Raw genomic sequence first — 27,717 nt, 5'->3', positions numbered from 1 at the left:
TTCTTCTTCATCTGATAATCCTCATGATAAACTGTGTCTCTGTGGTCCATTTCCACCTCGTGATACTCTTCACGTTGACACTTCCGCCTCCTGACAAATCTTTTTACCTTTCCCAAACGTCTTCTCTTGATAGTGTCATCTCTGATTGGCTTGGGACAGGAAGGACAGGGGCACAACCTGTTATGGCAACTGCAGCAGCTAGTTGCCCAGCGATTTTGAAGGTAAGTGAGGCCAAAAGAGGTGGCAAGCACTGCTTAGGACCGCTCCTGTGCTCCTCGGGACTTGCCATCACCAATGGCATCACCAATGCCCCCCACCTTTCCCCTCCCCATTAAAAAAAAACACTAGCACTGTTTCACCCCCTCAACGCCACCATCCTCTTGTCCCTGTCCCAGCCCCATCATCAAAACACTGGCGTAGTCCTTCCCCACCTCACCCTAAACCCCCACTAATGCTATCGTAATCCATTCAACCAATGCCTCAATCCCCTTTAACCAGAGTCATGTTTTGTGCCTGTCGCCCCTTTATCCCCCTTTTTTACCCCTGTCTCATTAGCCCTTTCTGACGCACCCACCTCATTAGGCCATGTGTTGCCTCAGTCCATTTAGCCCCTTTTGTTTCCCCTCACCCCTTTAGCCCCTTTTGTTGCCCCACCCCATTTGGCCCCCGTTCTTGCCCCCTTAGGCCCCTTTTCTCACCCCAGTCTCTTTTAGCCTCTTTTCTTGTCCCCTTATCTCTTTTATTTGCTCCCCAGCCCCCAACACAGCCCCCTCCCAATTTTGTATGGCCATTTCCCAGGCTTGGCTCGTGCTAGGCCCTAAGAGCCAGGCCAGACCTTCAGACTTGGCCCTGGCTCAGCCGTAACCCATACATCCCTGGCTCCATCAAGTCTAGTTGATTGTACATTTAAAAGAGCGGAGTATATAGGAACATTGAGTATTCTTAGCCTTGAAGGGACGTTTAAGAGTCATCACAGCAGGAACTGAGCTAAATGATTAAAATGCAGTAAAAATGCTTTGTTTGTCAAATGATGAGATGCTGTTTGACAGCTGGATTCTGACAAGCAAAAATGTATAGTATGTTTTACCCATGTCATTTTCCCACAACCGCCCTACATTGTTTAATCAGTCTGAAATCATTTAATAAGACTAACACTGCACATTTATGGTGGTGCCCCTAAATGTGTGTGAAGTGTTGCCATGATATGTTTGGAAGGGGTTAAAGTGTCCCATTTTAAGGAGGCTGTTAGAAGCCATGCAACAAACATACCCGCTCCATTTTGAGGTCTGATTACGTCGGGAGAGTGAAGGGATAGTGAAGGGGTCAGAGTGCCAGTGTTACTGCTCCTTCAGGGCTTTAAGTGGGCCGGGGCCACCCAGGGCCGGGCCCTGGAAGTCTCCAGAAAAGGCTCCAGAGCCGGGGCCACCCCCGACTAGGTCCCAGCCAGCCTACACCTCAGGCAGCCCGAGTCCGTGTACAGGCTGCACTGTTACACGAGCTGCCTGCAGGTGTCAGCACTTCGGTTTAGAAAAAAGAAAAGGCATGCCTTTTATTTTTTCTAAACTGAAGTACCGACACCTGCAAGCAGCAGGTGTAACTGTGCAGTGTGGGCTGCCTGATGTCTATGTACTCAAAACAGGAGGAGGGCTGTATGGCCAAGCTCTTCTTTTGTTTCCGAGTAACTAGTCATCACCCAGCATGAAGCTTGCCTATCATGATTATCTCCACCTCTTTTACCAGCCACCCAATGCCCGTAATCGAATGTGGGCTCTCGTTACGGGGTGTGTCCTTAGGCCACACCCCCTAACTAGAGGCCCCCCTCGATTTCCACTCCCACTTAAAGCACTGCTGCTCATTTAGCTCCACAGTGGAAGGATCCTGTTGCGCCCACTGCTCCCCACGAGTGAGCTAGCTTGGGGAGTGGTGCACCATTCTTGTACGGCCCTGCTTGGGCTTGTGTCTAACCCGTTTGTTGCGGCAGCTCTGGTGCACTCAGATCGGGGTGCCCGGAGCCGGAAGGTGGCTGGTTTTGCGCCAACTTCACTTGGTCATACGATCACCCGAAGCGGGGAGTGGTGCGCAGCTGGAGGTGCACGGTGCTGGTGGGTGTCTGCCGAGCATGGACCCGCCGGAGGGAGTTCTGTACAACCAAGAGGAGTGAGTGATCTTGCAGTGAGCTGGGAAGCGTTTACCCGCAGTGCTGCAGCCGAATGATTGTGCTGATGGGCCCGTTTGAATGCTGGTTTCCGGACCAGCATGGTCCCTTTATCTGCTGCACAGAACTGTTTCTCTTGAGTAGGGAGTGCAATGGTGCTGCTGGTTGCAGGTACTGTGTGAAGCTAGCAGCTGCGACACAATCAGCGTATGGTGGACTGAGCTATTAAGGAGTATATTTCATGCTTACAATTTTGCAATATGTCGTCCTCTGTGGACATTCTTTTCTATGTTCAAGAATGTAATACCGTAGCGCATCCTTGGTTTTTATAAGTTATGTGGGGGTCCGTTTTCTCTCCCGCTTACTGGCGTGGCTTAGTTGCCACCTCTGACAACCCTGGGTTGTTACCCATAGTTCATATTTGGGTTTTTCTTTCATGGGAGTTGGTGTTTTCACTCGTGGCAGTGTGGGTGGAGGTGAGTGGGGTGGGTTCCAGGTGGTTGGGGTTCTTTCTAAAAATTGTTTTGCACCATGAGAGAGTTTTTGTATTGCCTTTAGATTTTACTGATGCTGGTTGTGGACACAGACATTTGTGATGTGTTTCCCCTTCCTGATGGGCCCCTTGCATCCCTATCAGCTGGAATGTCTGGGGTTTAAGCAATCCCATTTAGATGCATACAATTGTGGCCTATTATGAGCGACATGGGGCCAAGATTGTCCTACTACAGGAGATGCACTTTTCTGGGATCGCCAATGAGAATCTAGCTAAATTCTGGGGGGCCTCTACCTTTTATACCTGTTTTTCCTCATTTTCATTTTCTTGGGGTGTTATCACACTTATTCATAGGTCTCTTAGGTTTCGGTTGCTGGAACATGAGCGGGACCCTGAGGGTCCGTATGTTATAGTCTCAGGTGTCTTTGCCCATATGCATTTGATGTTAGTCAATATCTATGGTCCGAATATTGACGATTCTGTATTCTAGAAACACTTCATTGATAAATGCCTCCTGTATTCAAACTCTTTTATTGTTGGGCTGACGATTTCAATACGATTCTAAATACTGCTCTGGATAGGTCTAATCGGGGTCCCAAACCTCTTTCATTGGCTACACGTGAAATATTTGGGGGGGTGGAGGATCTGGGGCTCCTGAATGCATGAAGAACATTGCACCCAGTGGATAGAGTATACATTAGTTTAGTTTAGTTTACTTTAGTTTATTGTTTTGTATAGCGCGGCCTGACCCTAGGCATCTGGGCGCTTGAAAATAGTTACATGGTTACAGATAATACATACATAAACAAGGTTATTGCAGTACAGTTTGAACATAGTTGCATGGTTACAGATAAAATATGCATAAGCAAGGTTAGTACATTGCAGGATGATGTAGACATATACATAATTTTTGTATTGTAGAGCATGACATGCAAGGTAAGTACAATTAGTTGAGGACCGAGGAATAGTGGGAGGAATGTAGGATATATACAGAGAATAATAGAGTAGTGGGTTTTTACAATTTATAGTGGATATGTATATCTGTGAATCTATAAATATATGTACAAAATGTCACGAGTGAGTAGTAGTTGTGGGCTTAGACTTCTTTGGTGAGTAGCCAAGTTTTGACGTTTTGTCTGAATCGGTGGAAGGATGGTTTGGTTCTGATAGCTAGTGGTAAAGAGTTCCATAGTTTAGTGGCAAGCACAGGGAAGCTTGGGCCACCTGCTATTTGCAGCTTTTGTCTGGGGACATTTAAACAGTGGGTTTGAGCTGACCTGGTTGGCCGAGATAGGGTGTTGTGTGTGAAGTTGTCAGCAAGGTCTCTAGGGGCTTGGTTGGACAAGCACTTGTGGGTGAGGGAGAGCGTTTTGTACTCAATTCTTTGAGATAACCATTTGGTGGAGCGTCTCAGATCTGAGATATGTTCAGATTTGGGTATATTCAGGGCTGCCCTAAAAGCATTATTCTGAACTACTTGTAGCTTGTTTATGTTCTTTTGGCTAGTGCCCAAATAGAGTGCATTACAATAATCGATTTTTGAAAGTACTAGTGCTCTGGCTAAGGTTGTGCAGCTGGAGGGTGATAGGTAAGGTCTGCAGGTGTTGATAAGCTTGCATGTGTAAGCGGTCGAGGATGAGATGGCATTGATTTGTCTAGTCAGGGTGAGGGAGGAGTCCAGGTACATCCCTAGGGTTTTGACGTGGTTGGATACAGAGATATTGCCGTCAATGGTGAATGTTTGGTAAAGTTTGTCAAGGTTGTTAAGTCTGGATTGAGAACCTAGTAGAAGGAGCTCTGTCTTGTCATCGTTAAGGCAAAGTCCATGCTTGGCCATCCATTCTTGAATGATAGAGTAAATGTCATCAAGGACTTTGTTGTCAGTGGAGTAGTCACCTGTTAGTGGGATGAGTATGTGTGTGTCATCAACCGTAATTCGTGTAGATGATGCCCAAGTGGTCCAGAATGTCGAATAGAGGTTTGGTAAACACATTGTATAATGTGGGCGAGACACAGGATCATTGTGGTACGCCGCAGGTAACGGGGGCTGGTTCGGCTGAGGCGGAGGATGCAAAGACCCTCATGGATCTATTGTTCAAGAAGGACTGAATCCAAATGTTGTCTTTGTCAGAGAAGTTGGCTGCGGATGCTAGGTGTTTGCATAGAATTTCGTGATTTACCAGATCGAAGGCGACAGAGAGGTCGAGGAGGAGTAGAGGTGCCAGTTTGCCATTGTCTTTTAGGTTATCCATTTGTGTCTTAAGGTCGATCAGGGCGGTCTCAGTGCCATGTTTGGGGTGGAAGCCAGATTGTCTTAGTCCAAGTAGGTTGTTTTTCTCTAGGTGGTTTTGGATCTGCAGGTAGGCTGCTCTATCCAGAATTTCTAGGAGGAAAGGTACTGTTGTGATGGGTCTGTAATTGGTAGGGATGTTGGGGTCTAGTGTGGGTTTCTTGAGCAGGGGTAAAACTCATGAGTCCTTAAGGTTGTCGGGTACTATGCTAGATGTGAATGATGAGTTTACGAGTGAAGTAATGAAAGGAGCTAGATGTTTGGCCGCGTCTTTGATTACTGGGGCTGGGCAGATGTCACATTGGCATTTGGAGGGTTTCAGGGCAGATATTATGTCTTCGACTTCTTTGGTTGTGATGGTTGAAATTTCGAATAGGGTGATGTTGTCTGTTCGTTTGGTAGGAGGTGGTGATGTTAGGCTGTTAGCAGCGGTAAGGCTTGCTTTCTTGGACTCGATTTTGGCTTGAGGTATGGCAATTTTGCCGAGGAGGGCTTCTTGGATATTCGTACACAAGGAGGTATCTTTGGTGCATGTGTCAGGTATGGTTGATGGGGATTCGAGCTCTCTCAGAATATTAAATAGCTCTTTTGTGTTGGATTTGGTCTTACTAATTCTCTTGTTATACATGTTATTTTTTGTTTGAATGATAGCTAACTTATAGTTGTTGGAGGCTGAGGTATATGACATCTTGTTGATGATAGTGAGGGAGTGTTTCCATACTGCTTCTGCGCGTCTCTTGTTTTTACGAAGGGTTTTTAGTTCAGGGGTGAACCAAGAGTTGAGGTGCGAGCGTGCTTTGGCTTTGCGTAGTTTAATCAGCACGACAATATTGATGGCTTTGAAGATAGTTGTGTTGTAGAAGTCTACTAGATCTGTGGGGTTAGCAATGATAGGTGTAAAGTTGATGATGGGTTGGAGTAGAGGGATTAGTTTCTCGACTTTGATGTTTTTGTTGTTTCTTGTGAAAGCAGGTGGAGCATTAGACGGTGGTGGTGAGGCTTAATTGTCTTTGTTGATGGTGAAAGTGGTAAAATGGCGGTCGGTCCAGGCACAGGGTGTGTTAGAATGTTTGTGTAGCAGTTAAGGTCCGCTAGCCAGTCAAGGGTTCTGCCTTTGTTGTGAGTGGGTTGAGAGATGTGATGGGTGAATCCTACCTCAGTGATGGTGTTGGCGACCATGTTTGCTTTGTCATCTTTGGTGTCGTTATACCCAAGGTTGAAGTCGCCTAGGATAAGTGTCTGTGAATTGGGTTTCGTGTTGTTCGAGAGCAGGATAGCGATGTCATCATTGAAGAAGGTGATGGGGCCAGGTGGTCTATATATGAGATGGATGGTGATAGTATTTGTGTTGGTTGTGGATAGTTTAATGGTGAGCAGTTCTGCAGATGGGAGTGTTTGGTTAACTATGTGTCTGATATTGAGGGATATCTTTGCTATGAAGGCGACACCTCCACCTGTAGCTGTTTGTCTGTCCAGGCGGAATATGGAATAGCCATTACGGATGGCTAGTGCGAGGGTAGGTCCTGATGTAACGTGGAGCCAGGTCTCTGTGATAGCTATGAAGTCAAGGTCGTTGGAGGTGATGATGTTAGCTACGTCGAGAGCATGTGCGGCTAGCAATCTTGCGTTAATGAGTGCACCTTTGATAGTTGGGCTGTGACTTACTGTTGAGTGGAAGTGGGGTGCAGTCGTTAGGGAGGGGGTGTGCGAGTTGTCTGGTGGTGTCATGTTGTGTGTGGGCGGAGTGGCAGAATTGGGTTTCCGTTGGGCTTTGGTGGGAGTGTGAGATTGGTGTGACCTAGAAACTATTCTGAGGTTTCTATTCATGGTTGTGCAGGGTATGGAAGTGAATGGTCTGAGTGTGTGTAGCTTGGGTGGTGCTTGTGGATCAGGTGTTGTGTGTAGGTGTTGGGATGGGTGCTTGCTAATCAAGCTGCAGTGGTCAGGAAGGCACGGTGGTATGAACCAGGTTGGGGCTATGTTATCCGAGAGTGTGGGATTCGGCATTGTGGTGCTTGTGATGGCAGGGTGACCTATATTTATATGGGTATGTGTAGGTAGGAACCAGGTTGGGGCTATATTGTCAGGGCATATAGTGTTAGGCATTAAGGTGTTTGTGGTGGTGCGTTGCCTTGAGCTGAGGTGGTTTAAGGTGGGAGTCATGTTATGGATACTGTAGTGATATGTGTGGAGGAGTGAAATGTTGAGAATAAATATGAAATGCCAGCGGGCATTAGGAGTCATTATTGTGTAGGGCTTGCTTATGGTGCAGGGTTGTGGCTGTAGAGGTGATGGAGTGTAGGCAGTGGTGAGGTCTCTATCGGGCGCAATAGCAATCAGAAAGAGGGCGCGGGATATTAGATGCAGTAAGTGTGCGGCAAACTAACTGCAATGGTGGTGGCTCTGGGATGGACTGGTACATTCGACAGAGTGTGCGGCGGTAATGAAAGAATACAGTGTAGTGAGGGTGGGGGCCATGCAAGGCCCTATAATGCGGTGATGAGTTGACTCCCTAACTGTGAGGTGCTCCAGTTAGGTGTTTAAGTCATGCAGCATTGTGTGAGGAACATTCTATGTGGTATTGGGCAAGGCGTGTGGATGCCCTAATATATAATCAGCAGTAAATAGGCAAGTAAGGCCAAATAAGCATATCAATTGATAATTTACCAGCAAACAGGCTAATATATAATTGGCAGCAGATAGATAAACATGGCAGGATGTCCGCAATACTGGATATTTGACAACAAGCAATAATGGATATATGTCAGCGAGCAGCGCGCGCTCGTTCCGAATGTAGCGAATTGGAGTAGGTGCAGGAGAAGGCTGGAGTAGCTAGCACTCTGATATCAACCTGCACAGGCACGACCTATTGAGCTAGAGTGAGAGCAGCAAGTCTAGATGCGTTGACAATGGAGACTGGTGCAGAGCAAGGGCAAGGTACGTGTATCAGGTGCACCAAATGAGCTGAAGATACTAAGATGCACAGGCTATCTAAGCACAACACGGCGTATGGGCAAATTAGCATAATGGGGTGCGAAGCAGCATAAGCACAACACAAAGCATGCTGCACAGGCTAGCTAGCTAAGTGCAATACAGTACACAGTCAGATCAGTATAGGTACTTTGAATAGTCGTATCGACACATGTACAGTTGTAGATTAGGCAGTTCTGTGGCGGATAGCATGTACAAGTATGCTATTTCGGAACACAAAGTACTGGTAATAATACTCTAGGGGACAACTGTTAGAGCAGCAATCAATGGAGGTTAATGAAGGCACTGAAACATTTCCGAGTGCAGCAATTCATTATTCATGTGGGTACAAATGCTTGCAAAATACTGCAAATGTAGTTCGGTTGTTGGACCAGCAGCCGCGTGCCTGGTGATGTCGTCGGACTGCGACGTTGTTTTAATAGGAATAGAGCTTTGATAACAGTGGCCGCTCGAGTGGTCATATGCTGACCGCTGGAATTGTAGGCAAGCAGAGGATGCAGTATCATCTACGCATGTCATGTAATATGTGAGAGCAACGGTTATCCCATGATATGAGGTCACAAATTGATTACAGCTTTCCGGGGCCCAGTATGTTGTGCATGACTAGAGAGTGTACTCTTCTTCCTAGAACGCTCTCCGATCACTCCCTGATATTGTGGACTATTGGGTTGGGCACCATTTCCATTGTGAGGCCTTTCTGGCATTTTAAGCCTAAGGCACTGCTGGATGTGTTGTTTCGAGGGGAGGTTTTGAGAATAGTCACTTCTTTTTTTTAGTTTAACATTGGGTCGGCACCCTCGACTGCGACAGTTTGGGAAACCTTCAAAGTGTATCTACGTGGTTGCTGCATAGCTTTAGAAAATGGGGTTCTCTAAAACATTAGACGACAGTTAGATGTTCTTGAGAAGGAGTTGGGGCGTTTGGAGCAATGATTAGGGCCGTCAGCAAATGAGGCTACTAAATCCTCATTGCATCGATTTAGAGTGTGAATGCGGATAGGGAGGTGAAGTTCGTAGCGGCTCCCAGACTTGCCTGTAAATATTGCAAGGAGGGAGGACCTGGTCGTTATTTAGCAGCCTTATTGAGAAATGAGAACGGGCCGCTGATGTTGCGGTAGTTAGGGACAGTCAGGGAAATGCAGTGTTGGACCAGATTTGATTTTGGAGACTTTTCAGGAATGTTATGGGAACCTTTATGCATCTAGAGAATCACTTGACCCTTGTGTGTTGCTTGCATATGTGGGGGATACCCCCTTGCCTAAAATGGACCGGATGGCACCTGAGCTTCTTGGTGCCCCAATTTCGACTGCTGATTTACTAGCTGCCATCAAGTCGCTGCCATCCTACAAAGCCCTGGGTTCCGATGGGATCACTGCTGAGTTTTTAAAAAGATTTTGGGCCTAATGGCACTACTTTTTTATTGGGCGTATGGCAGGAGACGTTGCAGGGAGGTAATTTACCTGCCACGATGCGTGAAGCAATAATTTTGTTGCTTTTCAAAACCAGGGAAGGACCCGTTGGAATGTGCTTCGTATAGGCCAATCTCACTATTAAATCTGGATACTAAGATGTCTTCCAAATTCTTGGCAGGCCGGCTCCTTCCACATCTTTCTTCCCGTATTCACCTTGACCAATTAGTGTTCATAACCAGGCAGGCAACCCACTGGGCTACCTCAGAAGCTCATCCAAAATGTGTATCAAGTGACTTAACTTGAAGCAATGGCACACCTAAGTGAGTTGACCTTCCAGTAATCATGGGCTCCCTTCAGAATATGACCTATTTCACCCGGTTCCAGATCTGCCCTGAGTCCAGAACTAGGGCCATGAAGTATGGTAATAACGGTGGCACAAATTAATTATCCCCTAAGCCATGAACATCAAACTTTAAGCAGTGCGGTAAATAGGCATTAAAAAATAACAGTAGGTAATAATCACACTACTCAAATTAAATCTTTTGTGCTTATTTTAGTCATATTTATCGTACCTGGCCTTCAACAAGGGTGTTGCTAGGCTGGGCCTTGTTATTGAAACACCAGAGATTCATGTGGCGATATTACACTTGGACCTTGACAGAAAGACAAAAGCTAGATCATGCCAAATAAAGGACTGCAATCCCCAGAATGCACCAAAGGACTCTATTTACAAAGTGGTGGTTGAAGTGCAGATACAAAATTCATATACTATGCGTACAGCAAAAACCTGAAGGCTGCTGCAGCAAACATAGCTAAAAACCTGAAGTGCTTACCTTAAAAAAATTAAATGAAATAAAATAAGGCCAACTTACATGTTGATAGCAGTGTGTTCTGGACTGCCTAGAGTACGTTACTGGTAGAGGCTGTGAAAACAGTGCGTTCTGGTGTAAATGAAGGGAAAAAACCAGGTGTGCAGCAAACACCATGCAATGGTTTAGGAGTTGCAAGAGCTTTCCTTGAATCCAAATCTCGAAGTCAGTGGAGTTAAGTGGCAGAAGAGAGGCCACGCACCAGTTGGGGAAAGAGAACTGGGCCCGTCAGCATCACTGGGATAGCGGCGCCCACAGCAGGAATGCTTTACCTCTGTGCCTGGGCACCTTTAGCGATAATGGTAGTGGCATTCAATTCATGTAGCAGGCCGCAATCAAAGGGAAATGCTCAGAGCATGGTGGCGGTGGTGTACAGAAGTTCTAAAGAGCCCAGATGTCAGAACAGCAGAGCATCCCCCAAGGTAGGAGGTCAGGTCCTGTGGGGGGGGCTCTGCGTAATTCAGCAGAGCCAGCTGCACTGCAATGCTGGCAGGAGAATCCAGCTACATTTCCTAATATATGTACTAATATATATGTACAGAGCTGGATGATGCCACGGGGAATATGCCTTGCAGATCAAGACCAGCATAGTCTTTCACTCAGGAAGCTCAACTGTTATGTTATGTTGATTTATACGGAGCACCGCTGCCACCCAGGGGCAGTCTCCAGGTGCTTGTGTGGCTCTGGAAGAGAGGGGGATGGGTAGGTTAGTGGGGCTAGGGTGAGAGGATAAGTTCAGAACCAGGAGGAACTGGCATCTGTGAGTGTCGTATTGCATGTGAGAGTTTGTGCGAGAGGTCTCGTGCATTGTAACCGTATGGGTAAGAGTTAGTGCCTCGGGTGTGTGGTAGTGTTTTGTGTTTGGTTGTGGTGGGTTTGGTAGTGCGCACTGGTTAGATAGTGTACATGAGGGATCCAGAGTCACGGGTGGCAGTAGCTGTAAGATAATCCGGTATCGTGGTGTGTAATTGTGTTGTTCATGGTTTATGGACTATGCAGTGGTTCATTCTAGGTGCGCTTCAGCATCTCGAGATGCTGGTTGTGAACATAGTATTGATTCTTGGTTTGTTTATGTGTAGTGTGTCTAGTCAAAGGTCCGGTGAAGTGGCGTCAGTTGCGTTGGAGGAGCAGAAAGGGGAAGATGGGTTAGTAAGTCAGTCAGTTCTCTTTGGTTGCCGCTTGATGGTACCTAGCAGTTTCTTGTTTGTGGTTCTTTGGCCCATCTCTTTTCCTCTCTAGTTGTTTGTCTGTGGTGTTGTTGCCAGTGGCCATTCAAGGTTGTCATTGTCTGCAGAATAGCCAGCTTTTGAGCAGTTTCCTGAAGGTGATCTGGTCTTCTGTGGTTCTAATTTCTTTGGCATGGTGTTCTATTGCTCCGAATTTACTTTTTTCGTAGTGTTTCGCCTCTATTTGTAGGTCGTTGCTGGATCTTAGTTCCCTTCCTGCGCAATTCCTTGGAAGAATTCAGCTCCTTGTCTGTACAACGGTTTGTGGGTGATGCAGAGTACTTTGAATTTGATGTGCTTTTTTACTGGTAACCAGTGTAGGCTTTTCAGTACTTGAGTGATGCAGTCTCTTCTGTTTAGTCTTAAAAGGATCTGGGCTGCTGTATTTTGCACCCTTTGGAGTTTCTTGTTGAGTCTTTCTGGCATTCCTATGTAGAGGCTGTTTTCGAAGTCAATTCTTGTGAGTATTAGGGATATGATTGTGAGGGTTCTGTGGGGAAGGAGACGTGCGGGAGTAATCCTCTGAGCAGACATAGGAGGATGAAGCATTTTTTGGCAATTGCGTTGACTTGCAGTTCCAGGGATAGACCGTTGTCCATGAGTATTCCTAGGTTAATTACTACGATGGTAGTCTCTGGTTGCGTTCCCCTGCCAATCAGTCAGTCCAGTTGTGGGTTCCTTCCGTCAAATCCTGCGTGTGAGAGCATTATTTCCATTTTTGATGGGTTCAGGTTAAGGTTGTTCGTTGTCATCCAATTGTAGATGTCTGTGAAGCAGTTGTTGAGGCTGCTATTTTGCTCCTGGGTTCTGTTTGTTTTCACAGTGTCTTCTGCATAGTTGTAGGCAGTAAGTCTGTGGGTTTGAATGATTTTCATCAGTGGGCATATGTAGATGTTGAAAAGCAGAGGAGAGAGGCTGGATCCCTGTGGGAGTCTGCTGGATATATTGTTGGTGTTTGCCAATTCCTGTTTGCCACATTCCATCAATCTTTTTTATTTGTGTTGCATGGCTGATTGTGTTGAATGCCGCTGATATGTCCAATAATATGAGGGCCGATTGGGTATCGTCATCTGCATTTATTTACAGGTCGTCTCATATCAATAGGAGTGTTGATTTTCTTCCTCTCATTGGTCTGAATCCAACTTGTGACCGGTCCAGTATTCCATTTGTTTTGACGTATTTAAAAAGGATTTTGTGCATGTGGTTCTCCAGGATCTTTTCGGGGAATGGCAGGTTGGATAACGGTCTCTAGTTTCTCAGGTCTTCTAATTGCTTTTTCATCAGTGGTTTGATGTATGCTGATTGGAAGGAGGACAATATTATTCCTCTTTTGAGTGATAGATTAATTAGGTTTCGGAAGTGTGTCACCAGGGTTCTGTGGTTGAGGATTCCTTTGAAGATGTCAGGGGGGCAGTGGTCCCTTGGGGATCCTGCAAGTTTTGTGTCCTTGATCAGTGTGGCAAATGTTTCTTCTGCGATTGGTTCTAGGCAGATGCATTTTGCTGTATTCTGTGTTTCACTGGGTTTCTGTGGTGCGGCACTCGTGGTTGTATTTGCCCGGACTATGTTGATGGTCTCCTGGATTGTGTCTATTTTTGATCTCAGGTGGTTGGTGATGTTGTCACAACGTGCTTGTACCGGGATGATGGAATTCTTGCATAAATAATTTTTTTTGTATCTCTTTGATGATATTTGAAGAGTTCTTTCTGTGGATTGTTTGCCGATTCTATTCTTGCGGCATAGTAGACCTTTTTTGCTTTAAGGACTGTTCATTTGTATAGTTTGATTTATCTTTGGTATTTTATTTTGTCTCGTCTGGTGTATTGTTCTCTCCATTACCTTTCCATTTTGCAGTTGTTTTTTAGTTCTTTCAGTTCTTCTGTGAATAATTTTGCTGCCAGTTTTTTTGGGTGTTGCTTTTAATGCTTTAGCTGGTGCCAGTTGGTCAAGGGCATTGGTGATCCAATTGTTGAGTGTGTCTTCTACTGTGTCTATGGTTGTTTCTGTGGGTTCTGTTTCCTTGGGAGGCTAGAAGGCTTGCTGGTACAGAGCATGCCCTTTCCGGCCGGTAGGCGGGTTTGGGATGTGATGTAGGATGGTATTAGGTAGTGGTTGCTCCATACCATTGGTGTAGATGGCACAGATGTGCATAGTCCTTCCATGCATAAAATTGCATCCAGGGTGTGTCTAGAATCTTGGGTGGATCAATGTATTATTTGCTTGAAATTCTAAGTTTCCAGGAGTGCACAGAGTGAGTTTGCTGTGAACTTGTTTTCATTTTCAAACCAGAGGTCGAAGTCTCCCAGTATGACTAGGTTGTCATGTTGGGTTGATAAAATGGTGTCCGCATCCGCTAGTTTTGTTGCTAAATTGGGGTTGTAAGAAGGTGGTTTGTAGATTAGGAGGAATACTATGTTGGTTTGGTTGTTGAGTTCTATCTTGATGAGGAGGGATTCATAGTCTTCTGCGTTGGTTGTGCTGAGTTGAAAGGCTCCAATGTTTTCTTTGTGTATGATTGCGTTACCGCCTCAGCTTCGGTTTTCTCTGTTGGCGTGTATTAATTTATAATTGTCGGTATCGCTTCATTCATGATGGCTTTATCTGATAACCAGGTGTCTGTGTAAGCGATCTCAATCCGGCACACACCCAAGTCAAAGCCCAGCATGTAGTGCACAACTGAAACCCTTATTCATTTTTGTCTAAAAGTTCAATATTCTGAACGATATACAACACATATCACACCCTTCTCCTGGAACCCCCCCCAGTCACACTGAACCAGGAATCAGGCTGGTTTGCAAAGGTGAATATTTATTTATGTATTGAAAATGTTATCACAATATGTTTTAATAGATAACAACAATCACCAATGGGGTGACAGGGCACAGAAGAATATATTTAATACACTAGGAATAAATAAGAAGCAGAACAATTTCAGCACAGAAAATAATACTTTTGTGTTGGTTCAGATCAGATAGCACTGTAGGTATAGATTCCCCCTGCAACACCCCTCAACACCCCCAATAGGCAATGTAAAGAGATAGGAGAAGAGAATATCAGTCCCACTTTCACATTCTATGGATAGCTATGAATGTTGGCTACAAGTAGGAGTTGAAATTGTGTTTCTATCACAACAATTGAGGGAGATATAGAGGTTTTAGTAAAGGTCGTTTTTGTAAAATAGGCACGAGAATGGAAAAGAGAAATGCACTTTGAATTGACAGATAGGTTTTCTTATGCTATATTAAAGACTACCAAAAAGTAGAATGCCACACAGGAAGGTCATTCACGGCTGCTCATAACAGTTCAGGTGTGATACTATACTTTTTGTTTGGTTTGGGAATTACTTTCTTAATCAATCAATAGGAAGTTAGGGTTTCGGAACACATATGAGAGAAGAGTCAGTGCAAAGATAGTTCTAACAATACTGGTTCTGAAGGAAAGATAGAATGGGTTGGAGAGAGGGTTCCGACAATGCAAAGATACTCCTATCAATACAGGTTCTGAATGCAAGATAAGATGGGTCTAAGATAGGGACAAGACAATGCAATTATACTAAGGGACACAGTTCTTCCTATTTATACTTACAGGATAAGTTTTTGAATGGGACGGTCAGTTCTGGTCAGGGGATTGGGTCTGGTCTAGGAAAGACAGCACATCAGGCACGGTAGTGGATCATCTAGGCCAGTTGCCGGATTGGCACAGGATCTGCTCTCCTAGTCTGTGGGTATTTGGATCATCTGGATGGCGAGTTCCTCAGGCAAGCCTAGTTGTGGCAAGCCAGAGAATTTCTGGATACTGGTTCAAAAGGACTTCTCACACCACACAGCGCTTTACTGGGTGGAGAGAATACATTTGAAGATTTGGGGCCTTGCTGGAAATCAATAGTCTCTATTGCTGGCAAGAGATTTGGCATCTGGATCAGGAAGAATATTTAAAGCTGGATGTAGGAAGCTGGTCAGAGTGCTTTGCCGGAATCAGGAAAGTGGCTGGATCTGTGAGTCCCTATGTGTTGTCAGCTGTCTCTATTTATGCTTAAAAATTACGTCACAAAGGGGGTGTAGGGGCCAGCTTAACTGAGTTTGCCCCTTTGAGCTGGGATAGGCCCACATTTCATCTCTGCCTTTCAATTTGAGTGATTGGGTTAAGGCTGGATGATGTCACGTTTTATGATTTGCTTTACAGTCCTCAGAGACCTCCCTTTAGCCACGGGTCTCAAAATTGGATTTGATATTAAATGTACATTTCTACATTGGTCACCTTTATACAAATTACACATAAAGGTGACATATTTTATGTGGCAGCTATTCCTCAAAACCCTGCACCGGTGGGATCTTGTCTCCCCTTTCTACATAATTTTTGCCATTTTCGCTATGACCGCAATTTCCAAATTTTATGCAACTTTCCACAAATGAGCGTGTTTAACAGAGGGATATGGTGTAGATTTTCACAATTCTAACAGTAATACATTTTGCATAAAACCACATATCTTGCCATTTCTTTCCAGAACATGTCACATGGTGTTTCCGCCCCTTAAAACGTGCAGCCAAAATTTAGATTCACAAATATGTCTTTGGTATATTTTTCACCATTTTGACTAACAAGTTATGAGTCTTTTAAAATGTGTTCTTTGTTCATGTTTAGCAGCAGATGGTCGCTTGGCTCCGCCTCTTGGTCTCTCCCTGGAGTCCAGGAACACCCCTCCTTGGGGAATGTTCCTGCCAAGAGCAATTTACGATCACCTTCACACCTCCGCTTCCTGAGCTGCAGCTTTGTCATTGTTCCTTCGCTTTCTGTAGACAAGATTGTGCTCTAACCTGTAATTAACACCTACCAGTGAGTTTCTGCTGAGAGGAAGGCCCTCCTTCTGGGAGAAAAACCTGCTTTTGCAGTCCTTGCAACTTCAGCCAAGCTAATTAACTTTTAAACTCAGCAAAAAAACACATGTGTTGCATCACATATAAATACATTTCTTTCTTGGCCTTGAAATCTGTGGGATCAAACACAACTAAAATCTGTATTCCTTGGCAACAATCCTGTTTATGTTTGCTAATTCAGCAGACTTTTGAGTTTCAGCTCACTTTTAAAGTTGCATCAGTAACTCCTCTGACAGCTGTCGTTCAGGTGGCCCAGGGTACTGCACCCAGATTTTGGCATGGAGGCTGTCAGATTTCAGACTTTGTATGTTTCACAATGATTCCTTTGATACATGAATGTTTAACACCAGGCAAGATTGTGAATGTTGAACAGTGTTGTGTTATAGGCATTTAGGAGTTTTTGGCAAAAAGCAAATGTCATTGTAGGCACATTTTTGGGTTTTGCCTGCAAAATGTTACTTCTCTCTCTGTACTCTGTTTGCTGGTCATGGAGCCCACTGGCACATTTCTGCAGGGTGTGCTCTATTCCCCTACACATGCACCATGGGTGGCAGGTTGTGCATCCCTCTTTTTGTGTGCTGAAGCACACAGCTTTTGTAGGTTTTTGTAGGTTTCTGTAGGTTTTGGTAGGTTTTTGGCACGCACAAAGGTTTTGCCAGCATTGTTGCCGTTTCTTTCACCACAACTGGCGAAGTGATGCTGCATAGCATAGCGGAGTGGGTCAATACATCCCACATCTGTAAGAAAGTAACTGTACCTGCAACCGTCTCTGTCTACCAGCTGCTGGTGTTGTTTTCTTTGCCACACACAGAATGTTCCTTGGGCACAGTCCAAGCATAGCCCTAGGAGAAACCTGGCAGTACCATCATGCAGCAAAACCTTATATAAAAATCATACAATTCAAAGTTATTTTAATACATATCCTAGAGCCACGCCAAAATCACAATGCCCCCTTTATATATGTGTTAAGATTATGCAAACATGCTTTTAACATATTGTATGCAATATAGAGGTGACCCCTTGGATCTGTGATGAGTTGCTGCACGCTTACTTGCCACAAGTCTTAGCCCCTACTGCTGCTTTTAATGTGGGCCTGCAGCTACTACCCCTTTTCCTCCCAAGCCGCATAACTTTAAATGGGGGGCCTGCACCCATACCTTGTTCCTACTGGTGCCTCACTGCCCACTCCCAAACCCCCACTTGCCAGAGGCTTTGCCCTAAGCCACACTTACCAGTGCAGAAAACCGGCATGCGTCAGAAAGGGGGTTGTTGTACCCTCTCTATTGCCTTTGGCCTTGCATTAGAAGGGTTATAACCACCTCAAATTGATTCCGGGGTTTGACACAGACCAAAGGAGTTCTGCTTATGGGTGCTGTCTCCATATTGTTGTCTCATATCAACTTACCTGATCAGCAGGAGCAATGTGAATAATGATGATTCCTCGCAGTCTTTATCTCCAGTTCGATTTCGCTACTAGTGTATCAGTTCTGGAGTTACAAGCAATTATGTGTTGCCAAATTATGCTGTACATGCTGCAGAACAATGGCTATTGTCCCAAGTCCATATTAAATAGCATTTCTTGCATTAAAAACGGACTCTTTGCCTTCCAAGTGCAGCTAACTGCAGTCTGGCACTAAACATGTGCTTGTGGTGTATTGCTCTGAACTGGCGATCCACTTTTAAATCTTTATGCAGGAGTGTGAACTTGGCTGTACCTGGATGAGTGGGACCTGGGCTTTGTACAGGAGTTTGTGCAGCTTGCAATCACATGTTCAGGACCACCTTCATAAACGCCAGTCAGCAGCAAAGGGTGGCTAAGTGCAGTCTGGCAGACCGGCAGCGAGGGCAGAGGCTCTTGACACAGTAAGAGCTAATTGAGCCTAAAGGTAATGGATGGTTCGTATCACTTGATTAACAGAAAGTTAATTTCGACAGAAAAACCGTCAGATGAGACCCTCATTGAGGTCTGTAATGCCATAACCAATAACTCTAAGTGTGATCCGTTGGAGGGCACCAGAATGGTACTGGCTATGCATCTAAGAAGAACCTTGCACAAGCGCTTGTTACACATATGCCGAAACATCCTGGTGATACGATCTTATCGCTGTCTGAAGTCATGTCCCACCAAGAAGAATCAGGCATCTTTTTGCTGCATTCTAATTTAGATCCTGATATTGAAAGTGATAAGCAAAAATCTTATCTGACTCCTTTGGGTGGTTTGGTTCAACAAAGCTCTGGTTTATCTCAAAATATTAATCATACCTCAATCGTGCAGTATCTGCCCAAAATGGAACGCTCCGCTTCTTTTTTAAGAGCTCTTAATAATCTGGCTCCCCCCACCCTAGGTGCTGTTCATATGGTTTTGCAGTCTTTGGTGGCATTACATGAGAATGCAAAGGGAGATTTAGAAATTCACTCTGAAGCACTGGAAAGTATTTGTGCAGTTTGTTAGCGGCATGAAACTAAAGTGATGCTGGAGAATTACTCTTCTATTGTTAATTTGCAAGAGGATAATGAGATTCAAAGCTTAATTGAAACAGAATATACCCCTCGATCAGCCACCATAAGAGAGGTCGTGAATTTATGAGGGTATGCTTACTAAAACGAGGTAAATGAAGATTGCTATATTCTCGTCATTTAACATCTCAAAAGAGGCCAAAAACTGACGTTTGGGAAAAAGGAAAAAAGACTTACATTCCCAGGAATTGAAGAAGCTAATATTCCATCACTTTTACCAGAAAAAACAGAAGCCCCGGAAAATTCAGCAGTGGCGTTGAATATGAATCTTCCAGGTATTAGTATTAACAAGGAATATAAAAAGTCAACCAAAAAGTATATTTCCAAAAGGGTATTAACACGCTCCCATTTGGAGAGCAGGCTTCAATAGTGGCAGATTTACCAATATGTCAATAGATTGAGAGTGATTCAAGTTTATCGTTGATGACAGGAAACCTGATTAATGAGAGAGAAATGCCAACTGTCACCAAGAATCACAGTAGACAAACTTAATCTACCTGTGAGCATCAACTTTGAAGATGTAAGTCTTAGGTTTGAATTGGTTAATGACAAAAATCATATTATACTGAACCACTCTATGCTGATGTCTCTTTTCAAGGAAGTGCTGAGGTTTTGGGTATTAGAATCCCTAGATTTGGATTGGGTGGAATTTGATGACGACAAATGCACTGATTCAGTGATTGTTCATGTTATATAAAAAGCGGTCACTTTTCTGATGTACTCATAACTGGAGTCTTTTTTTGCTGTATTTTTATTTTATGAAAGGTCTCCAGTGTTGTTACATGCATTGGTAGCCCAGAACGTGAAGGACCCCCTCAAAATATATATATATCAATGTTCCCATATTAAATGAATCGTTTGTATAACACTTGAAGTCCTTCCAAATGTCCACTCTATAAACTAGGGGGAAAACCACATTTTTGCATTACAGATAGATAAAACAGCCCAGAAGTTCACCACAAACTTATATCCAAAAAGATTCAGCAAGACAAGAGAAAGCATAGTGCCCCACTCTCGTCTACCCTGTCCCCGTACAGGCTGTCCCCCTCCAGGACCGCCTGCGACCCCACAAACCAGTGCCACCCAGCCTATGGACCCCCACCCTAGTGATCCAGTAAAAGATTGCCAGAATGTAAGAGCCACAGCAGGAATTCCAGTATTTCTAGAACAGAGGACATTTAAGGTAGAACCATCGTCCAGTTCAACCCTTATCTGCTTGTGGTGTGCAGGAATTGTTTTGAGGAGCTATTCTGCTTTCTCAGTGTCCCAAAATATATACTCTTTTTCTTTCCAAGTCACCCTGAGTTTGGCTGGGCCCAAAATACCTGCTTTGACCTTTCTGGTTAGAAAAGTCTGCTTTAAGTTGTTCAGCACTTTCCTTCTCTTTTCCGTCTCCGGCACAAGGTCTGGGAAGATCAGAATCCATTTTTGCGGTTATTCGAGTTTCTTTTTTTTCCCTGGCTGCTGTCAGGATTTTCTCAATATCTTTTGCGTCAGAAAGTTGAATAATAAGTGTCAGACCGATCCTGGAACTCCTCGATTTGTTATGTTCATATTGCTTAATTCTGTAGCACTTCTCAATGGATATGGAATCCTCATCTGTGTCATCTGTGGCAAGGCCCAGATCCTCCTTATGCTTTTTAATAGCGGTTAAATACATTTGGAATGTGGGAGCATTTATATCATGCATGGTCCCTTTCAGTGTTTATTGTGTTACCTTAGAGAGAGGGTTTTACAAATTGTATATGTTTCCCTTTTTCTTATAGTGTAATTGTGTTTTCCTGATGAAGACGTTGCTAAGTGATTTTCATACGTCGAAACGTGAAATTGAAGATGTTATTGGGGATGTTATCATAGTGTACATCTATTTGATCCACCCCAGGAGTTGACCACTTTTTGTTATAAATTTGAGTGGTCTTGTACATTGAATGCACTTTACAAAAAAATAGATTTGTTAGCTATGAGTTTTAGTAGGTCATGTATATGTATTGTTGTTGGGTAGACATTTTAATGAATGTTGTATGTATGGTGGCTGTTTGTGGACGAATGAGGGAATGATTTGTTGTCAATTGTACGAATTGTATGAATTACCATGTTCTTAATGTTTAATTCTCCTGCAATGTAAATAATGTGTTAAGTGCTGATTAAGTCATGATTAATTTGTTTGTCTAAATGATGTATCAGGCTCAATAAAATCCTTTTTGATACTTTGTTTATAAATTAAAATTCCTCTGGACTTTTTCCTTCCGAGCTAACCAGAACCTCCGGGAGCCAGGTAGCCACAAACACAAATGGGTCTTCACCTTTACTGCCGATCGGGAGGCCCAGCAGTCTAAGTTGCTTTGCCCGGATCGTATTTTCTAGATATTTTACCCTCCGGTCCAGCACCAGGGTACAATGTCGCAGGGCCTCCATTTCGTTGCTGTGTTGCTTCACTGCTGGGACCAACTGCGCACATTGCTTATACATTTCAGAGGTCTTCTGCTCAAGGGTTGATGTGCTGGTTTCCAACTGCGCCAGCTTCTCATTCAGGCGGTCAAATTTGCCTTCGAGTCTAGAAACTGTTTTATCAATGTGGCCCAGCACTAACATGAGGGTCTCCTGGGCTGGGATGTTGAGGAAGCCTTGGAGGAGTGTGCCGTGATTGTTTTCATACTTGTTGCACCCCGTGGCACAAGGAAATCCCCATCAGGCTGTTGCCCTTTTTTTTGTGCCTTTTTCTAACGCCATCAGGGGTGTCTATCGTACCCTAAGATCCATTTGAAAACCAACACCTTGCACCTTTCAAAAATGCCACTCCGCCCTTGTTCTCTCACCAAAGCGGTAACCCATGGTGTTAAAAAAAGGATTTTCATTCATCGAACAGGACGTCACGTGCGTCCCCTTCAATGAATGAAAATCCTTTGCTAAGATGACTGCCATGGTAATGGAGGCAGGGCTCCATACGGAGCCCCTCTTCCTTTACCATGGCAGCCTGGAAAAGTTAAAGGCGGTGAAGCAGTGATGGCAGGCAACAATCAGGTAAGTGGGGCAGGAGAGGTGGGTTGGCAAATGGTTAAAAAAAGAAACATGAGGGTGGGAGCAACACGGCACTGCAGGGTGGGGGAGGCAGCCAGTGAGTTCCGTGGAACGCATGCTTAGATCAGAGTTTTCAGCCCGCAATCTGCGGAACGTGATGGGCTGCACCTCCCGACCCTGGATGTTATTTTGAGTAAATTTAATGGGTTAATTAATGCGAAATTAAGCAATATGAATAATGAGAGTTGGTCTGATCTGACAAACCTGTTATACCATACTTATATGATGTAAAGTCGTTTTTCCGAAATGCAACCCAGTAATAAAATTTGTAGAGCGAAATTGAGAAAAAGGTATCAAACAAATATGATCCAGTAATAAGAAAAAAGCAATGTTGCGAAGAGAAATAAGAAATATAGAAAAGGATCCAATGGCATTATCTGGCAAACAAAGGTTGGCCAAGAATAAAATTATTTAAATAAGCATACACAAATTGGCATTTTTTTTTATAAAATGCCACTTTGCAATTTCAAAAGGAGGGAAATGTGAGTTGTCTAATTCTCAGGGCGACTGTGACTATGTGGAAGTGGACTTGGACATTAAGACCTCATCCTCTCTGAAAACACTGGTGTGCAACGAGGATACGTTATACATTATATACAATTTAAAGACATCAAGGGCCACCGGCCCTGATGGTATGGTCCTGTATTTTATCAGAGCTATTTATATACAATTTTCCAGAACCTCATCATCTTAGACCAAGAGCCTAACTATACCCATTTTTAAAAGTGGGTCACAGACTGATCCTATGAACTATCATCCATCTCCTTATTAGATAGTACAGGACAAAAATGTTCCTCTTATCTGCTCATGGCTCTGGATGCTTGGTCTACTCAGAATCAGATTCTAGACTTCAAACAAATGGGATTTTGTAAAGGGTTGGGAACACACGTATGTGGGCAAGTCTCCAATTGTCTGATTCAAGAGTCCAGGAGGAAGAGTGAACTACTTTATGCGGCATTCCTGCATTTGATATGATCAATAGTAATCACTTATGGAGGAAACTGGCCAAAAAGAAACTTCCTGAAGGTTTGTTAAATCTATTCATGCTCCTCCACAAAGATACCTCAACTCGGATTAGGTTAAATGGGATGGGCTTCCTTTCAAGGTAAACATAAAATGTTTTCTTAGTTTGTAAAAGTGCCTTCCCTATGATTGTATGATGTACTCTCTATATTGTGTTCTCAACTTTTTTACATCGACATCTATTCTTCGAGGAATTAATGATTGCTGATCAATTCAGGCCAAATACGCCTTGAGTTTTTAAACAGTATGATTTATTTTGCTGTGGATTAGTGAGTGCAGTTCCATTTAATCCAAATTAGACTACACGTGTTTCGAGCAACGCTCTTCCTCAGGGCTCTTCTAACAATATACATCCAATTGCATCTTACACCTTGTCTTCTGTTAAAACCAGTGTGTCTCCCTATAGGATTGCTTGTATTCTTCCTGGAACCACTGTCTGTCTGCTCTTGGTGTTTCTCACGTCTCCCTAGTTGTGCCTTACCAAGGGCGTTACCACTCCCCTTATGAGTTATTTGTATTTTATTTATCTTCTACGTGTTCTCTATCTTAATTGGAAGCTCGGATTGTATGACAGTTCAACTAATTACACCACTACACCTGACTGGATAATAGCCTGAGAACATGTTTGGATAGGAAGGTTTGTTCTCACTGCTTTCTCCCCTTTAGTGAAGAAGAGATTGCATGTTACATGCTGTCCCTCCTCTGCTCAAAATGACACCACCAAGAGCACCATTGAGCAAAGTTCCTGAGACATAGAAATATATTTAAAGAATGATGAATATTATGTTTAATGTGTCATTGACATAAAATGACAATAGATTGTTCTTTATCTAAACCTACATTCCACTGTGCCAAGAGACTACATGATTCAATTCACAATTATTTCATAAGAGACCCCGATACTCAAACATAATGGCATATTTTGTATTTTCAAATACAAAACTGAGATTCTGGTTAGGTCATCTATCTACACTTATATACTTTTTTGAGTGCAGGATATTGTACTTCACCTGTCTCTGAGAATTAGTTTTATTAAATTACATGTGTAATAACTCCTCCCTTTCAAATTAACAGCATTATACGTTTTAAAGAAAGATCGTTTTGACATGCATGATGAACATAGCTATGTTAATGAGCATGTTTCAAATGTAGTCTGGGCGATGTCTTATCATCAGCGATAGCTTCCCCCCTTCCCAGCATTTTCCCAACAGCATGGAATGCTTTTAAACTTTCGTTTTTTTGCTTCTTGGGAAAAACCTACTGTTTTAAGGCCCAGAATTCTGACTTCAGAAAGATACTTTTAAATGGACACTGTATCGACATTTTATTAAATACAAAATAATTAAGTTCTGGTTCAGCCATCAGTTTATAGATGGATCTAATAAATGCTAAGAATGTTTATATTGCTTATATGTGTATATAGTGGGGTATTTTGAATTAGGCAATGTAGGACCTGACCTAGGGCAGCAGATTACAATCAAGGGGGTGTTTTTATTCAAATTGTGTTCACTTTTATTTTGAAATGTGTTTAATCCAATTTCACTTGAATTTACAAAACAGTCAATCAAATTGCCTGTACCTCTTCTCGGTTTCCGGGGCTGCTGCGTTGATCCACAAACGTGACTGTCAAGTTATTGAGTGACTGCACTGTGCATGAAGTCCATGTGCCCAGTTGAGCAATAAGCATGGGTAGAGCACGGGCAGCAGGTGATGCATGGAAGCAGGGCACCAGCAGCCAGAGGGGAGTGCATACTCTGGTGTCAGAGAGCTGTGTACCGCTTCTATTCTAGCCTGATCTGCCTTTTGGCAAGAATTTGGATGAAGACATCAGGGAAGATTGGCAGGGGATGCAGAGACCCATGTAGCATTAGCCTTCCCAACGTACTGTTAGTCAATTGTATAGTGTTGGTTTAGAATATGAACACATCCGTTCTATTGAAAGCAGCAGGCAGGAAGACTTTTAAAGCATGATTCATTGCACAGACTTCTTTTCTATGCTTCGATTTCATCAGTAGTGTATGCATCTCCCTTTATGTGTTAAGCAAACCACCAGTATCACACACACTATGAATGCACTGTTTAAGACCTCAAAGGTCAGCATCTGCAAACAGTTATTAGCTATGAGTAGCGGGGTGGGATAGCTTTATGTCAACGTTAAAAGTGACAGGTGGCCCGCCCCTTTTCCATGCCCCCTGAATCCCTATACATTTGATTGACCCCCAATATTTTTCATGTACATTTATTGAACCACAACATTTTTTATATCAATTTTATAAGAGCCTCAATAGGGGCTATATATAGATAATATATTGAGCCCTTATAAATGTAATTGAACCCCAAAATGTTTAATATACATTTTATATTAATTTTGTAAATATTTGATATGAATTGGATAGGACTAGTGTAGTGTAAAATAGATTAATTAATGAGCCCCTATACATCTGATTGCCTACAAAAAATATTTAAGATCGCTTTTTCAGCCTGTAACATCAAACTTGTATAAGCAAAGTGCCTTGCACACGCCTTCACAAAAGCCCAAACTGTTGGCTTGGGCAGTGCCATAGAGAGCATGTGTTAGGGAGTGTCTTCGCTACTTTTAGGAGATAGGATTTAAAGGCGGTGCCCATTGGTAAATTATGGTTGCTCAAGGAGAGGGGCAGTCAGTGGGGGCACATATCTGTAAAATGAGTTCGACCGTAGTTATTTTAAATGTTACTGTGCAGATGTCCTTGACGGTATTGTGCGAATTTGACATACATGAATTGGTAAATACATATGCTGCTGATACAGGCTGCAAAATGTTTGCAAATACATTTTTAATGTATTTATGTTTTAGATGGTGGCAATCAGGAGCAACATTTTGAACAAAATGGAAAATGTAAATAAATTCAGCTGGTCCCAGACTTCTACGGATGCCCGTTCTGTTACAGAAGCCAGTTTCCTCATGCCAGCTCTTAACATCATGCCTGATCAGATCACAGAAACAGGTTTACCGAGGACAGTTTTGCCAACCTAGACATGGCTGTCTCGGGGTACTGGGCTATCCTCAGCAAGAACGAGAAACACAAGAATAAAAATAGACACAGCTCGAGTTACAGGGCACCGAGATGCTCCACAGCTACCCACGTAAGCTCGATGCTACCCGAAAACAAGACTGCCGTCTTCTTTTTCCATGCAAGCTGTTCTGTGCCTGGTGGACATTGCTTGTATAGCTGCACGCAGTGTTACTGTGTGGTCCAGTGGGTGTGCTCATAGCTGTGGGTCTGTGGAATTCATATCCATGTGCAACATTCTGGGTAACCCATATAAGTGTTTGTTTCAGATTCCAATATTACATATTTGCACAACCTGCTATGCACACATACAAATGGTATACAGGTGTTACCTACTTATACGGTTGTACAGTGCCTGCTGGAGGTCAATCTGTGTGTGCCTTTAATAGTGCTACAAGTAACTGGTCTGTGTGTTTCATATGGTATACCGCACAATATCCCCCTCAAATGCATCCAGGCACCAATGCTTTTAACACATGATTGGAAGGAGGGGATGCAGAGCCCTGAAGTTAAGGAAGCAGCTCAAGACCCTCCTTTTCTCATCTGTCTTCTCTCTCGCTCCCTTGCTAACTTACCTGTCTGCTGTGCTGACTGGTTGCTTGATTCCCTCAGAGTCTCACTGGGTACCAGGCTCCTCTACGACCAGTCTTCCTTGCACTGCCCCCTGGCCTACCACATATTTAAGAGCTGTAATTGTAACCCCTAGAGCCCCTGTGCCGCTTGCACTGATCCTAGAGCCACACTGCCCTGTATGCATTTACTCAGAGCCATGCTGCCCTGGTCACAATTCCTGTCTTCCTTCTCCCTTGCACTTCCCCCTTTCCTTCCCTTTGCACTTCCATTGTGGCACTTGCATGATCTGAATGACACAAGACCTAGTAGGATCAGAAGTGCATTATCTTTTTATTGGCTTACCCACATTGGGTTAGAACTGTTTTCATGGGATATATGTCATTGCTGTTGTCCGTTTCTTCATTTTCTAGTTCTTCTTTAGTTTGTTGGTTACGTTTGGAGTGAATGTGATGTGATTGTTAAACATGTGTTAAGTTGCGTGGTGTGGTCCTTTTTCTCTTAGATTGGTTTCTATGTAAGGTCCTTTTTGTGTGGGAGAAAATATTTAGTTTTAGTTCTTTGTCGTTTTTCTTCTGGTACAGATGGCAACATGAAGCACTGCGATCACCTCTGCCATGTAACAATGTTTTGTGATGGTTTTCTCTGATATCTGCAATTTGTGTTTTTCTAAAAAATGTATAAATACGGTACATCAAATTGCTTTTTGAAATGGTCTTCCGCCTGCGTCCACCCTGTTTCCTAAAAAAAAGAAATTCTGTAAATTACAGACTGGGGCATTCATTTTTGTGTACTAGTAGGATTGTTTGTCTTGTCCTCCCTATGTTTTCCCTCCCTTGTCTTGTGGCACCTAGAAAAACAGGTAGAGTATAAATGCCATATCATATCATTATCAAAAAATGACCACGCTGATGACAAAGCCAAGATGTCCATACTCTGCGGGTGACGCCATGAGTTGTGATGTCGTGCTGGTTAACATGAGCTGTCACTGCAGAGATATCAACGATGTCAGTGACAGTTGTTTGTGCCATCTGTATAAAATAAAGCATGAAACACAGATATGGTGGCTTAGCTGCATAGCATCTTGTGCCCTGTTACTTGAGACCCTCTAATGACTCAAAGTATTGGGACGGAAACAAAATCAGATGTTCATAGTGGATGAAGCAC

The 27,717-nt window shown here is 43.6% G+C and overlaps 1 long non-coding RNA gene across 1 annotated transcript; it reads left to right on the top strand.

The window, feature by feature from the left end:
* The first annotated feature begins 1,870 nt into the window (after positions 1 to 1,870).
* LOC138528350 (uncharacterized) lies at positions 1,871 to 27,319 on the top strand. The gene is made up of 2 exons (XR_011284124.1): positions 1,871 to 2,157; positions 25,764 to 27,319. It is a non-coding gene; the product is annotated as an uncharacterized lncRNA (long non-coding RNA).
* Positions 27,320 to 27,717: the final 398 nt, after the last annotated feature.

Source organism: Ambystoma mexicanum, chromosome 7q (assembly GCF_040938575.1).
Source record: "Ambystoma mexicanum isolate Mex_15411 chromosome 7q, UKY_AmexF1_1, whole genome shotgun sequence".
Taxonomy (NCBI): Eukaryota; Metazoa; Chordata; class Amphibia; order Caudata; family Ambystomatidae; genus Ambystoma; species Ambystoma mexicanum.
The sequence above is the reverse complement of the archived record's forward strand: the minus strand, read 5'-3'. Positions and strand labels throughout refer to the sequence as shown.